Below are 15,751 nucleotides of genomic sequence, written 5' to 3'. Positions count from 1 at the left end.
TTTTTTGAGTTTGTAATTTTTATAAATGTTGCTTCATCTCAGCGCACCTTGAGTGAAAAACTGAGCGTAAACATCCACGAAAACTTTCTCAATGGATGTTTGTATCCTCGCTGAGGGGTATGGGAAGAGAAGGTGAGTGTGTCCCAGCAGCGGAGATGAGAAGAGGGTAAGTGAGCCATGTGGAGGAAGCCAGAGGGTGAGTGGTGATCTGTAAGACGATACCCTGCTACCTTCCCTGACCCCCCTGTCGGGCCACTCTGTTACCTGGACAAGATGGGAGGTATTAAGTGGCCTGCTGTCCCGCTAGGTTGAGTTGCTGATCCGCTAGCCAGAGAGGAAAGCCAACCCCTTCTCCCATCTTCACTTCAGTGGGAGCGTTTGTTTTGATTTTTGTCCTCTCTTTCTCACAGACAAACCTGAGAGGCCCAATTTATCTGGGATAGAGTGAGGGGAAATAGGGCGCCTTGCCACTTGAACACTAGAACTTTAAGCCGGCAACGGTTCGGCGACTCTCTCTGCCAATGTCTTCCTTGAGTGTAATGCAACGCTGACATACACAGAACAACAGAGGGCTTTTGATAGGACATTAATGACAAAGTCATAAATAAAACATCATGCCATAATCATGTAATTGTAGAAAATTGGAAGCGAGAAATAAATATTCTGTTTTTGATGGATTTATCAACCGAAAGAGGAAAAAAACTGTGGAATCACTTCCACATTAGATTTTTTTCTTGTAAATTAGAAGACATCTCTAGGTTTCCTGTGAGGAGTCAACAATGTGTGCTGGTGCCCACCCACATCTTAGGCCCCGCAACACAGGGACTGCCGAGAGAACAGGAGGAACAATTTGCTCATTCTCAACCAAGACATGGGGGCTTTGGACACAGGGAAAAAAAGACACCCAATATCCAAAATCCCTCTCTCAGGGCCATCATGTGAAGAATTCCCCCTCTTCTCCTCCTCCTGTGCCCTCCCTCCCTCCCTCCCTCCTTTCCTCTTCTCTTCTCTTCTTTTCTTTTTTAATCAAGCCGTCTGGGGTTGTCAGGTCTTTTGAGACGAGGACTCCCAGCCATGTGAAAAGTTAATCCCTTGTGGGCCTTCTTCTCCGTGGCGCTCATCTCCCTGGGAACACTGGTGGTGGCTTGCAGGCAGGTGGTGGCGGGTGGGGGAGGAGGGATGGATGGAGGGATGAAGGGTGGGATGAACACGGGCCACCCTGACCAACGGATAGAGCGGTGTAGATTCTCTCCAATACTCAATCCCTGACTCTGAAGCCCACACCTGAACCTACTAGAACTGGAACGTCTACCGTCACGTCTCCCCCACCAACACACTACCACCCTGACTCTACACTAACAACACTTTCCTCTACTCTTCTCCACCATCCTACCCCCCTCCACCCACTCTGCATCAATCCCCAACTCCAAGACCTTTTGATGAGGTTCCCTGCCTGACTGGCGTACGGCTGGAACAGAGAGCGGAGAGGATTTGCGGCGTGGAGAGCTCGTCGAGTGGCTTCTGAAGGATGACAGTGGTTCACAATGGTGAGGGTACTCCTGTTGCATTGTGCCCCAAACCTCCCCGGCACAGCATCGACCCCCGCCTCAGCCACTTGGCTTCAACCGTTCCTCTCTAGCCGTTTCAGTGTGTGTCAAAGCAACAATCCCAACAGACTCCTTTTGGGCCTTCTGCCAAGGAATGAAGGACATGATAGATAACAATGGAGGTAAGACGAGGGGTTCAACAGCGCTTTTGTCAGGATTCTCTCAATGAGCCGTTTCAGAGACATCAACATCAAGTACGAGGGAACTCAGACACAAACCGTCTTTTACGTCAAAGAAATCATATTTCTGGTTGGAGGCGGGGAGGTCAGAGATTGTGGCTCACAAAAGAAGGAGAAGGAGACAGAAAAAAGGACACTTGAATGCTTTGCTTGCAGTGCACTTCTTCCTCCTCGGCCTCCCTCTCAGAGCGAAGTGCAATTGGAAATATAGACAGGCTCAGTCAGCCATCTTAATCCCTCTCCCCTGTCCATCTCACGCTCACTCAATCCACCCTGACCCCACACACATACACATGCACACACACTCATTCGCCTTCTCCCTCCCACTTGATGCTCCCCCCACCGCCCCTCCCGCCCTAAGAAAAGAGCTCGAGGCAGAGAGAATCTCTGTTGGAGGGGTGTACAGAGCGAGATTTGGGAGTTTGTAAAGGTCAGCGCGGACTTTGTTCAATCTGAGGGTTTATCTCAGCAACAGCAGGGCAGGACAATGGGGCCGCTCGCCGCGCAACAGAAACCCAAGCTGTGGCAGCTAAATTACTTCACTGATAAGGCCGAATTAGAAGCACTGGGACCCCGGAGGCCAGGAAAAGAGGAGAAGGGAGCAAAAAAGAAAAGAGGGAGAGGAGAAATAGAGAGGAATGGCGCAGAAGATTGAGAGAGGAGGTTATAAAATCAATGAATCACAAAGGAAAAGATTTGAGTGTGTGATCTGGGTATAATTAAAGCACATGGCCTGTATTTTGTCAAGAAAGCACATAATGTCTGATTCACAGACACATCACAGTGCAAGGAAAAACACATCAAAGTCTGCTATCTGTGAGCATTATGTGTTGCATTATATGATGTGCGAGAACAGTGGTGAAGAGATAAAAATAGGAAAATAGGAAAATAGGAAAATAGGAAATGGAAATGGGCATGAAGACAGAGAGTGATGCAGAAGCCTGTCACACATCTACTCTGCAGGAGAGGATTAAAGGTTGGAAAAAAGTAAAGTTTGCACTTGAGTAGTTTCCATTGCCGTCGTGCTACAAGTGTGTGATAGACTGTGAGTTTGCTGTTGTGCTCTTATACTTTACACTTGTATGTTCCTTCTACAGTTGTATTAGAACGTCTCTCCCTCCCTGGATAAACATCACCAGCCACACAACATTAAAAGAAGTGATTCAGAAAGTGGCATTGTGAGCTCTCGGCCAGCAGAGGGGAGCAGGCTTTGTCACCAGAAACACTCACATGACATATGGAGAGGTTCATAATAAACTAGGACATTTTTCCAGCATTTGAGCTCAACTATTAAAAAATAAGAAAGGTGGAAAGAACATCCCAACATAATGGTGACATTTTCTTGGCAAATAACCATAAGTTGATCTGATAGATAAAAGTGCAACACTTATATTATGAGAGGGGCATATGCAATCACAGCCAAACACAATATGACAATGCTTTTGTTCTTTTGTTTGGCATCACTTCATATCACATGGCTCAGGCCTAAGAGTCTCACAGAGTATTTTGAGGATTTTTTTCCTCCACCCTTCTGTGGTACCGGGTGGCATGCTGGGTACCGCTGCGTACCAGCTGCACCAACATCAGCTCACCTCCTCAGTAGAAAGAGTGACACAGAGCAGAATCATATGACGTTTATCGAGGACAGGATGACTGAGGGGCTTGCAGTGCACTGCTCATACTATAAACCCTCCTCTTATGACCCATTTCGAAGTTTAAAATTCTAAAAAAATAAGTAGTTAAGAGTATTTTTTCATAAGAAAAAAATTAAAAATGTAAAATAACATTTAAAATTAAAGTCATGTAAAACTATTGTATTTTATATGTAGGTCTTTCTAATGTACATAAAAAAAAGTTTAAACCTGCATTTTTAAAAAAGAGTGAATTATCCTCATTGAACCATGATCTTTGAAAGGTAAAGAACACTAAACACACTAAATATTAATTGAAATTGTTAGTAATGGAGTTATTAATGAATATAAACAATGTTTATTGGGATTTTTTAGTTTCTGACGCATTTGGATACTTAAACATGCCCTGGGTTATTGCTGTTCCTGAAAAAACAAACATAACAGAAGGGTTAAGAAGATTTTGCAGACCCCTTCTTTTCTTGACACCTGAACTACACGGTCGCCCATAAAGTTTGAATAATTTTGTGTTCAGACACAATCCTCTGTTAATTGTGGTTTAATTTTAATTTTGATATGGTTGGCAGAGATTGATTAATACATATTTGAGAAGATATACACTTTATCTGTCAAGAATAAATCACACTGTCACGATCATTTCATTAAAAAAAGGTTAAAAAAAAAAATGTATTCCAACTTTATGGGCGACCTTGTAATGGTCAGGTTATTGTTCCCCATGGTGACAATAAAGTTACATTTATTTGTGTTTGTTTGCTTATTTATTTGTTTAGTCAGTGAAATTTTTGACACAAACTTTGCTTAAATTTCACATATTTCATATATCTATCTTGACAGTGACTACATGTCAGCCCCTCTTAAGGGTCCAGCAGTGATGAAGCAATAGCATAATAAAAATATAAAAAGTCTCTTTCACACCTTCATGTAAATAAACGTCTTAGTGACAGCTTTAGTGGCAAAGTACATCCAGCTGTGTGGATGTCATCACTTCCTTTAAATGTTATGCAGTTCCTGAGCTGTGATTAAAGAATTATTTAATATGGTGTCTGAGGTCTCATTAACTTTCAAAGACTTTCATGCTGTCATTTTCCAAGCCATCTTTAAACCTAATTAATAAATATTCCAGTAACTCCTGCAATAATGACATCAAAAAATCAACTACATACCACTGCACCAATGCTTTACTACAGCAATCAAACATCAAAATGCACTGTCACAGTGACTATTGTGCAGAATAATGCAAACAAAGTGAGGCAATGATATCTCATAAAAGAAATGGTCTGGGAAACATCTGTTTAAACTGCTATTTTTCATCTTGACACAAGCTCTTGTACTAAATTAAGATATTACACCAAACTCCTGCTGAGATTCTGTTTTATTTGGGGAAATGTGACAGATTTAGGATTATGTGGAGGGCAGACCAGTGCCCAAGATGAATAACAGACAAAATATGGACCAGTGTGTGCACAAAGATACACACATAAGCACTCACGCACATGAGCGCACCTATACAAATCTTGACTCTGTCAAAACCTCCTTGTTGTCTCATGCAGACGAGACCTCGGCTCTTGCTCCAAGTGACAGTGGTGGAGAAAATGAGCAAAAATCACCCGAGCGATTCCAGAGGCTTTCCAAAGTAAAGACGTCTCGGCGTGTTCGACACTTTAACAATTCAACACTGTTTTTAGATCTGATGTCGTCATCGTGCTTAGCTTCTCACTCTACCCTGTTATTCTAAATGACCGAGTAGAGGAAAGAATAACAGGGATCTTTTTCCTGCCTGACCGTGTCTCTTTATGTTCGTGCGGACGTACGTGCGTGTGGTAATGTACAGTTTATATGCCTGTGCATGTTCATTTGGAACCACATTACAGTATATACCCACACAAACATACAGTACATTAACACCATATTTATCTGGAGCTTTTAACATAATAGATAAACTTGTAAAAAACCAGAAAATGTGAAGGTTACCTGCACTTTTATAAGACGATTGGTTGGAGCAAGTCCTCCCTCTCCTTCTAAAACCAATCATATGCTTATGAGGGCTTTATACTCTGTGTTTGTACCATGACTGTTTGACTCTGACAAAGACACACACTGTGCCGAAATGTTAGCCCTTATACCTAATAAAAAGTAATTAAAAGGCGCAGCCATGTGCTCTACTTTCCTCCTGGGCCCAGCACTCATGGACTGAGGTCCACAGCACGGCACAAGAACTGCAAGGAGTTAACGAAAATAAGTCTTTCTACAGCCAAGGCTTTTAGGCCGTGTTGTGTATCTGATTATGGAAAATGGCAATCACAACAGCCACGGGAACCTGATTAATAGGTCACCACCTCCTGCTTGAGTCACAGAAATGTTAAGCAGCACAAGGGATTGAGATTTAAAGCGAGGGACAAGGGGAAAGTGAGTGAAAATGGAAGAAAGAGTCAGTGATCTATGACTAAGCACAGTCTGGCATTGGAGGGCTCGCACCTCTGCGCTTATAGGCGCACAAAATACATTTTTTATAAACATTTGACAAGATATGACAGCATTTAGATAATATGAGCCTTGTTTCATGACTAATTCATAGCCGAGCAGCGAGAGCTGGGACGGCGGAAAAAGGGTATGTCTACATAATAGCATAAATCTAATCACCAATATAAACAGCGTTTGACAAATGTCATCATCTTCCACTGTGGCAAAGAGCAGTGTCATTGTCTGCTCCTGCCCTGAGGCACGAACTGATGGGACTATTCATCAGGGCAACGATGAACGATGGGGTTTCACAAGATATGTAGTGAAAGAGAGGGGGAGCGGGGGATCGGAGAGGAGTTACCTGCGCTTTGCCACAGAGGACTGATAGGCCAATGTGAGGGTTTTTAAATTAATGTTTAAAGCACGTCTGCTCAGAGAAACCCCCTGCAATAAAGGACAGCATTGTGGTGGAGATGCGTGAGGAGACTGTGGGGGGGTTATTCAGGCAAACAAGAGGTTCCATTGAGAATGGCTGGTTGGAGTGGCTGAGGTCTGAAACCAATGACCAAGTAATAACAGCCCAAATCCCAGGGACAATATTTGTCAAGTTCCACTCTCTTCAAAGATGGATGACTTTGCCCGATGTACTTCCTCGGGAGCTTGGCACCTTTCATCTGAGCCCTGCAGATTAATTTATTAACTAATTAACAGATGTTGGTAATGAGTTATGAACAAATGATAAGGTATCAGGCTTCTAATCAAACCTGGCATTTAATTTGCTGCCCTGCTTCCTCGTTATCAATTACCGTGCTCATTGAAGATAATTGACAACGGTTTGCACTGGGACACAGGAGGCTTGTCTTTAACAGCTCCTTAAAAAAGCCCCGCGCTGCTGTGGTGTTTCCAGGGGCAACGACGACCATATGTTTAATATTAGATGGAATCTGTTCCACTGGAGTGCTCCGAAAGCTGGGAAAATTGGATTAAATTGGCTAATGGCATGTTTAAAACCTACATAAAATGAACGTGAATGGAAGATATTACAGCACCCAGGCCCGGGACTTGTGGTGTTACGCTCTCTCTCTGGTGTTTTTGCTCTGTGTGTAAACTTGGGGTTTCTGTCAAAGTCAAATAATGATGACAGAAAACCGCACGCTGTTGGTCAATACTGTTATTAGAAACCACAGGTTTGATATCCCTTTCATTACAATGTGGGACTATACGCACATGTGCCAAAGGAACTCCTTACCTTAACACATAATTTCATATAACTAATCCCGCAAAATATGCAGTTAGCTGTAATCTACCATTAAAAAAGTTTATAAGATTCCTTTCATCACAGCGCTGATGTAAAATCATGTCTTTGCGTTATTTGTGAATTTTATTTACTATACCTCTGCCCCTATATGTTATAAAAGGGCAGCAGCAGGAGTCCCAGTGTTCGATATATCAAAACTAGATGCATAGCTACAAGGGTGAAATGGAAAATTGTGTTGTTTTTTTGGTGTACAATCTAAGTGAACTGACCCTTTAATATACAATTATCCTCTACTAGATCTGAGGACGTACAACTACGAAGGCCTGCTGTTTTTCCTGTTAAGTGGCTTTAAGAAGCAGCCTCAGCTCAAGACCATGCTCATCAGAGCATGGTCCTGATTTGATTACTAAAAGACATGATAATGACCCCATTTACATGAAGAGCTTCACTCATGGTATACAATAGTCTACACAGTAGGGGTTCAAGTCAACTAGGAGTAATGTTAGGACAGAGTGACTAAAATTAGATGACGTACAAATGGATTCATATAGGATCCCTGGGTTTCGACTGGTGAAAGCTTACTTTCTCTGACCTTAACCAACACTCATAATTGAGGTGGGAGAACATGACTGTCGCCGTGAGAACACTGCAAAGCACATTAGTTAAATCATGCAGGAAACAACTCTATCTCTTGTTATCTCAATCGCTCTCTTTCACTCTCTGTCTCATACTATCCATTCACTTGGTGTGACTACTGTCTCCTGGCAGTCCCAGGGAGTTTCTGCCCTATCAGTTCGGTACCAGTCACCTTAAGGGCCAAACATCAAGATAAAGAACACCTTTCTGTGGAAGGCAAACAGATCAGACAAGTTCCAAGCTGCACCTTGAATGCCCTATAGGGATATCTCGCAGCATAAGAACTTGGCCATCCGCCCTCCTCAGGCTAAACACAAAAGGCGAGCAAACACTTTAGGAGGCAAGAGGTGGGTCAGGACAGATAAGTGTCAGGGTGCGCCAGGACTTCTTCTCTCTAACGTTTGGAGACAAGGACGCAGAGAACAAAAGAAGCACAGCGTCGGCGTGAAAAGCGAGCTGTCATGCTGGAGATTTAGCGTCTGACACAGGGCGAGGGAGCTTCATGATGCCATGGCCAGATGGGTATCTGTCACGTAGGACCTTGGCGACATGAGAGTGCCCGCCAGACGTCTTAGCCTATCACTAAGTCAATAACAGGGTAAACAGAAGAGCTAGCATACTTTTCGCCTCTTTCAACACATCACTGCGTGAATGATACTGATATGGAAAATCACCCCACAAAAAGTAAACAGAAAAAGAATGAGGGACAGAGAAAAAGAAGTTTGCCTGGCAACAAAGTCATCCCAAGGTCCACTGCGGCAAAAAGACAAATATGGCTGCAGGGCTGACATGGACTCTATGATACATGTTTTTGTGAGTGTTTGTGTTAACCTTGTCTGAAGGGTCTACATCAATGCACATCCCTGAAATCAAAAAGCACTATATGTCCTTCTTATATCCCCTTTATCATGCCTCAGAATAAACCATGGCCTGAAGGTGCTGTGTAACATTTATATCCCATAACTTGACAATGGAAGAATAACGCAATTGGTAAGTTTAGCAGCCAATATATCATTCAAAAATGACAAGCAATGACTCCGTCTCCTCATCATGGTTGGTGAGATTGTGCACCTGATGTGCTCTGACCTCTAAGCAAGAATAGATAACAAACACTCAAGCTAGAGAAACAAAAGATAGTGAGAAAAGACAAAGCTAATAGGTCCTCGAGGAGTTTCAAAAGGCATGATTCAGAGGTGCAAAGACACGCCCAGTGGTCACAGGGTAAGGAGAAGTAAGAGTAAACACCATTAATATTGTTTCATGAGGGCTTGGTGATACTGTTTGTTTGCTTCACAAATGTTTTTAATGCAGACATAACAGCGTGACTTTATTTCATTTTGTTTTTCCTCTTGGGATTAGACTTAGACTTATTAGACTTTGGCAGTATCTTTTTTTCATATCCCTTCTTTACATTTTTATCAGGGTATATGGGATATGTCTTAATTTGTGAAAAAAAATACATTTAAAAAAAGATAAAAGCTGAGCCGCTGGTGATAGAGGTCATGTAGCACATATGGCATTGTCTACCATGCACAGTTGTGTGTCTAATATGCAATTGTGCTACTAAGACAAGTCTTGCTATGTTTAAATACTATTTTACCGTACAAGCATATAAACGGAGCCAAGAGCTCTGCTTCATCCAGTGTAGCATGAAAAGCATGGTTGAATAAGCAAGATAGCTAGCTAACTAGCCAGCCGCTAAATTAGTAAATATGAACAACAGAATGATTCATCCACACCCTCTTGTCAAAGCATAGAAAATCAAATTGCTATCAACGTTGTCTCATTGGCTATAACCAGTGTAGCATAAGCACATGTTAGACAGCTTTTTTTTCTAGTTAGCTAGCTTTCAAGCTACGTTGGTGACAGAAAATGAGCCCATCAGCGGGCTAGGTCCTTATACTCCCCGCTGCTAGGAGACTTCTTCACCAGGAGGAAGGCCAACGGCAGCTATGGAAGTCGTCAAACTAGCTAGGTAGCTTGCCAGTTGCAGTAAATTAAGTAAGTTAAAATAGCAGAGACTGACCTAGACACAACATCATCAAAAAGTGTCTGTTTCTTCTGACAGTTCTGAAAATCATACAGTCAGGATTTCTAAATATCCGAGTATACCATAATACCTTGATACCACCCAAGCCAACAGGATCAAAGGCAAAGTCGTAACTCATAGATCCAAGCTGTAAATTTGTTCCTATTAACATGCACTGCTTCCTCCAAACACATCCACAGATGTGTTGCCCTCTCTCCTGCCATCTGAACACCCGAGGGAGTTAGATCAGTGAGTCCATTCAATGCCAGTCAGTGCATAGAGCACAATACCTCCAGCCATTGTATGGTGACATGTCTCTATCAATAGGCAAGTCAGGCCAATCTAGCGGCCAGATAATAGCAGCAGTCACTCTGACAGCAGATCCCCACACTGGACTCTCTGAGGGCCTTGCCTCACTCTGCTTGCTCAGGCCTTCCTATCCTGAGGGGCTGGCAGCCCTACACACACACGACCAGAGAGACACACACACATATGGTAGACCTGGGGCCCTGGCGTTCTATCATGTTGTGCTAAAGGGGGAGCATAATGGTTTTTAAATGGATGACTCGGTGCTGGCCCAGAGAGGGAGTCTGAGACAGAAGAGAATGGCCATGGCCTGCAGCAAAGCAGCTCTTAGATTGAGCTGTCCGTCTCGCTGAAATGAGTCTGAGTTAACACCTCTTCCAGTCCCCAGCGCCCCAGGACAGACAATAGTAGGCTTCCTCTCTGCCTTCCTCTTTCTGCTTTCTCTCACTGCTACTCTTTCACTCTCTCTTTCTATTACTCCCCCTGTTTCTCTCCACCAATCTACACTTCCACTCAGATACCCAGAAAGCACTACAGCCTCCGCCATGTGATTGTTAGAGCCGCTTGGCTTCGTTGGTAGACCGCGGTGCTTGCAAAGCCAACATAATGAGTTATTGCCAGTCTTAGTAAAAAATCCACAAAAATGCAGTCAGCGTAGTTAAACTGTTTTGGATTCGAGTGTACTACTGCAGACGGCATATATCATTGTTGATGAGAAAAAACCCTTTAACTGCAATTTTGGTGATTTCATGTTTTTAAGGATTATAGGGCTACATGATCAGTATAGTCTACAACTTCTGATTTTAGGATCATTCAATTAACTTAAAATGAAGTGGCCATCTAGAACAAAACCAGGCTGTTCAGCCCTTTGGAGCATTTTAGGGGAGAAAATGTCTTCCCCTAACATCAGCAATACCAGCATATCCTCACACCTAAACAACAAAATATTTCTTTTTGCCAATAACTCACACAATAATACATAAATGACTGTTCTTTTAACTTTGTGAAATGGTAAACGGAGCCTTTAAACACATGGTTAACATTATGAAACTGAAGTACTTTGTTGGGTTTAGCCCTACAACAAACGTAAATATGGGTCGTAATAAGCTACTTGCACAGATGACCTATACGGCTGTTTCTTTTTGTGAGGAAGATCTGGCAGTACAGTCTACTGCAATTTATTAGAAAGTGGAAGCACAGTTACACTAATCACTCTGATAACTAAATTGAGCACTTAATCCAATTTTGTCTTCAACCAAGAAGGGCAGACAAAATGTGTGAGGCCTTGGTTGGATATGATCACATTTACACCACAGAGATCTCAGATGACTTCACTTATTATCTCTCATAACACATCCCCCTGTTTTGGCAGGGGACTGGTGTAACACACAGACACACATTCACAGACTTTCCATGAAGTGTATTATGCTCCTCCAGTGTTTCTAATACTGTGTGAAATATGTCTTTTTGCATCCTCTTTTCTTACTCTATCCATCCCCATTAATCCTTGTTTCTCTCTGGTTTCTTTCAACATCTTTCTTCACTCAGTACTTCTTCTGTCGCTCCCTCGCCTGTCTATTTGTCTAAGACCAGAGGCAGTAGATGAGTAGAGGGGTAGATGGAGAAAGGGGGTGTACGGGACTCCTAGGGGAGTCTGTTGATGACTATCAACAGGCTGACTGTTATGACTATCTGTGATAAGAGTCTGGGAGAGGAGAGCCCCCGAAGCCTTCCAGCCCTAAACCAGACAGGATATCTTAAAAAAATAATATAGCCTAACCCTGAGTGAGTCCTCTGAAGACCATTCAGCAGGAGGAGGTAAAAAGAGGCGGATCAATCGTTCCCTTTTGACATGTTTGGAAGCAAAGGCCAAACATTTTACCTTGAGAAGAAACAAAATTGACCTCAAGCTTACAACAACACACTATTTAACAGGAAAAAATATTGTCACCAAAAGATAAAGTTAAAATCAGTGGGCTGTGTTTGTGTACATAGTGCAGTATACTTTACCACGTGGTATTAAACTTCATTTTCATTTCATCTTAAAGTGGCCAAAAAACAAGTCATATTCAACTTGCAACAATATGCTAAATCTGTCCTTCTTTTGGTTGCATATGCCCGAACATTTCTGTGAGCACATGTGTGAATGTATCTCTTTAGAGCTGAAGGTGGCCTTTTTTCCCCCCAACAGCCAGAGAGCTAAAGCTTAGCTGATGAATATGCATGAGTTGGGGTGTCTGGGGAGAAAAGAGGAAGGAGGAGGAAAACTGAGAGAAAACATGAGAGCTACAGGGAGAGTGTAGCTTTTGGAGAGGTGCCCTTTGCACCCCAAACGGCTAGCCATAATATGAACTTTAAAAAGGAAAATGTTCAGCCTGGCACACTGCCACATAGCGTGTGCCTGTGTGCTCTAATCGCCTGCATGCTCCTACAACTGTTAGGAAAAAAACAGGGTGAAAAGAGAAATGAAGGCTTTGGTGAAAATCACCAGGAGTTCTTCACACTGAAACCATTAAGGGATTTCTTTGAAATCTTGTCACTAAGATATCATGCTTTTAGTTTTTGTCACAGATATTAGATTCAAAACATACACATATTTTCCCAAGAGAAACTGTGAAAAAAATGCTGCATCCTTTATATAGCTTCTAATATCGATGCCTAATGTAAATTGAATTTGTAAACTTCACAGAAAAGGTCAGTAGCAGGCATCAGTGATGTTATGAATACCATAAAGTTTTTTCTAGCTTGTTCTAGTAAACTTCTTCTTTTCTCATCAAATTATATTTCCACCATGCTAACATGCAATATGAAATATTTAAAGGGTTTATTGGCAACTTATATTTCCTAGATATTTTTCTCAATCATATTTTTGGCAAAGTATGTTATAAAATATAACTTTCAGAAATAATGTTTAAATATTTTTTTATTGTGTAGTCAAAAGAATATCAATGAATTCATTAACCAATTTTAAGAAAAGCCTTTTATTATTTGTGAATGAACTCTTCATTTGCTTAAAATGCCCCAATTTTTATAGTCTTCTAAATTTAGAGTTACCAGAAACTACAGTTTAAAAAAAAATCTCAAAATTGTTGCATGGCCTGTTTGCCTCTAAAATTTTAAAATCTTGTAACTGTGTACATCAGCTGGTGGTGTCCAAATCAAGCACATCATGCTCTTTCCAACATGGTGTTCCAATGATTAACTTGTCAAAGTCTCTATTCCTTATTACAAACAAATGTAATATAAGACCATGTGAATGACCGGCGCCCTAAAAATGAAGAGTCCAGGAGTCAGAGAAATGGAAAGCAGGCCAGTAAATTTCATCACTGATTAGGCCCCTGAGAAATGGAGAAATGGAGACAGTGAGAGAGAGACAGAGATCGGGAGTTTCTTTTTTTTCTTCCTAATGAGCTTACTGAAGCAACTTCAATATCCTCTAATGTCATGTTGAAATGAAAATTAATAGTTCAATATGCCGCCACCGCATTGGGCTATGCTTCTTCCATTTCCATATCGGGTGGCGTGACCAAATGAGTGTGCTCGCTCGGATCGACGCCCAGAAAAGCTGATACCTCCACTAATCAGCCAGATTTTTCCATCTGACATCGCTGTGCTGCTGGAATTCTGGACGAGTGTGTTTTCTACATGTGTGTATGTCTTTGTGTGTGCGCAGGATCAAAGGATGAGGTCCAATCACACAGGGAATGCAAATGGAACGAGCATCTTTGCTGATGATGAGATCGCCTGTGGATAAAAAGTGATGGCTGGAAATGTGAATGAATGAGATCGGCTCGTCAATTCACTTATCCCCTTCAGCATTGGTTCACTTTTTCGATCACTCTTTCATCTCATATCTTACTGTACAATTGTGTAAGTGATGGACAATGAATGGAAAAGAGAAAAAAAAAAAACAATGTAAAGAGAAGTCAGGATGGTTCCTACCTCCCATCCGAAGGAGCCGTCTTTGCCCGTGGCCTCATGATGCAGCGTGCTGTGCAGTCCGAACCTCTCACCAGCAACAATACAGGTTTTGGCCCAAACGCCCAGACCAGCGCCGGGTACAGAGGACTCCCGCAGCTCCAGTTCACTTGGAATGGGAATGTCGTCGGGAATGTAGACGGGTGCCTCGTAGGGCGAGCCCTCCTTGGGTGTGGTGAAGTCCTGGTCATTGCTGCTGCTGTTGCTGTTGTTGTGAAGGTGGTGGTGGTGGTGGGTGGCGTAGATGTGGGGGTGCAGCAGGTGGTGGTGGTTATTGTTTGGATGGGAGGGAGTCGGTGAGGGCAGGGGGGACATGTGGATGACGCCGTCTTCTGCGTCGTCTTCTGGGCTGTCGGCTCCGCCTCCACCTGCTAAACCTGGGAGGTCGGCCTCTGTGTCGTACATGCTGTCCACTGGCTCATTGTCATCTATGAGACAAAACACAAATACAGAAACAATTGTTATTAGGCAGAAAATCCCAATCTTGTTTTTTTAGAGCCAAAAGTGACCAAATTTGGACAAAAGCAAGGTGGTGCTGGGGAAGAGACGCTAAGAGATCAGCTAACGCGAGCCTTAGCATTGTAGCTTGGTTAGAAACCGAACGCTGAACAGGATACTTTAAGGCAACCAAAATGTTTCAGCTAACTTTCATGAACTTTGCAAGCATGCTCTAAAAGGGTCAGAATACATGCAGTGCACTGTAGGAGCACCCTGTCAATTACCCTTAAGCATACCCTTCATTATTGTCTATTTTACTCTAAATGGAACAATAATAAACGAAATTAACATCATGCTGTATTGAAGAAGACTTGAAACCAACAATTAAGACCATAAACTCATTAGGAAAATTTACTGAAGTTGGGTCAATTTTTTATTTTATTTTTTACAACAGGTTGGGTCAGCCCCTGCTGGCTATTTATTTATATTTTAAGGCATGGAGATTGGAGATTAGCCTTTGGGTACAACACAAGGTAGCATTTCTCAGGAGTTCACACCATGGAGGTCGTGAAAAGTCCTGTGTTATGCAGTCAAATTTATACAATTTATCTCAAACTTGAAGCACAGAGACGAAGACACACATATTCAATGACTTCTTGACCCTGAATTTAAAAAAACACTCCACTTCAATCGCCAAACCTCTAAACTGTAAGAAAACCACTCTGTGTGATGAGAGAATTGGGGGGTCCTCAGAAAAGAATACCTATCCATCTCATGGCTTTCAGCTACAAGCTGCTAAGTTCATAAATTTTCCAGAGGCTCTGCGAGAAGAGCCAGACAGACGAAGAGAAGAAGCTCTCGGTTAGCCAAGTCGTTGATGGGAAAAGTTTTCAACTCCATCCAATCACTGCTTACTGCCAGGACTCATCTTACAGATAATGGCTGTGTCTATCACTGACCTGGTTAGCCTCGTCACCTAGCATTATTGTCACGTCCAGAGATTGACAATATGATTGTGCTTGTGCTCAAACATCCCACCATTGCAGCATGAGTGAAAATGATGATGAGTACTTCCAAGTGTGTATGCGCGTGTGTTGATACATAACATTTGGATTTAAGTTTCATCCCATTGCTCTTATTGTGTGAATGAGGTTTTTTTTTGAGGAAAGTGAAGGTTTGTAAATGTGCCTGAGCAAAAGCATCTCAGTGAG

General features: G+C 42.4%; 1 protein-coding gene across 1 annotated transcript in view; it reads right to left on the bottom strand.

The window, feature by feature from the left end:
• Positions 1-14,194, bottom strand: part of prdm16 (PR domain containing 16) — a 135,007-nt gene extending 120,813 nt beyond the window's left edge. Inside the window, exon 1 of the mRNA XM_059333675.1 lies at positions 14,067-14,194. The gene's annotated coding sequence lies outside the window, so the exon portion shown is untranslated. The remainder of the gene's footprint in view (positions 1-14,066) is intronic.
• Between the last annotated feature and the right edge of the window lie 1,557 nt (positions 14,195-15,751).

The sequence above is a fragment of the Centropristis striata genome, chromosome 5 (assembly GCF_030273125.1).
Source record: "Centropristis striata isolate RG_2023a ecotype Rhode Island chromosome 5, C.striata_1.0, whole genome shotgun sequence".
NCBI classification, from domain to species: Eukaryota; Metazoa; Chordata; class Actinopteri; order Perciformes; family Serranidae; genus Centropristis; species Centropristis striata.
Note: the sequence above shows the minus strand (reverse complement) of the source record. Positions and strands in the feature narration are given on the sequence as shown.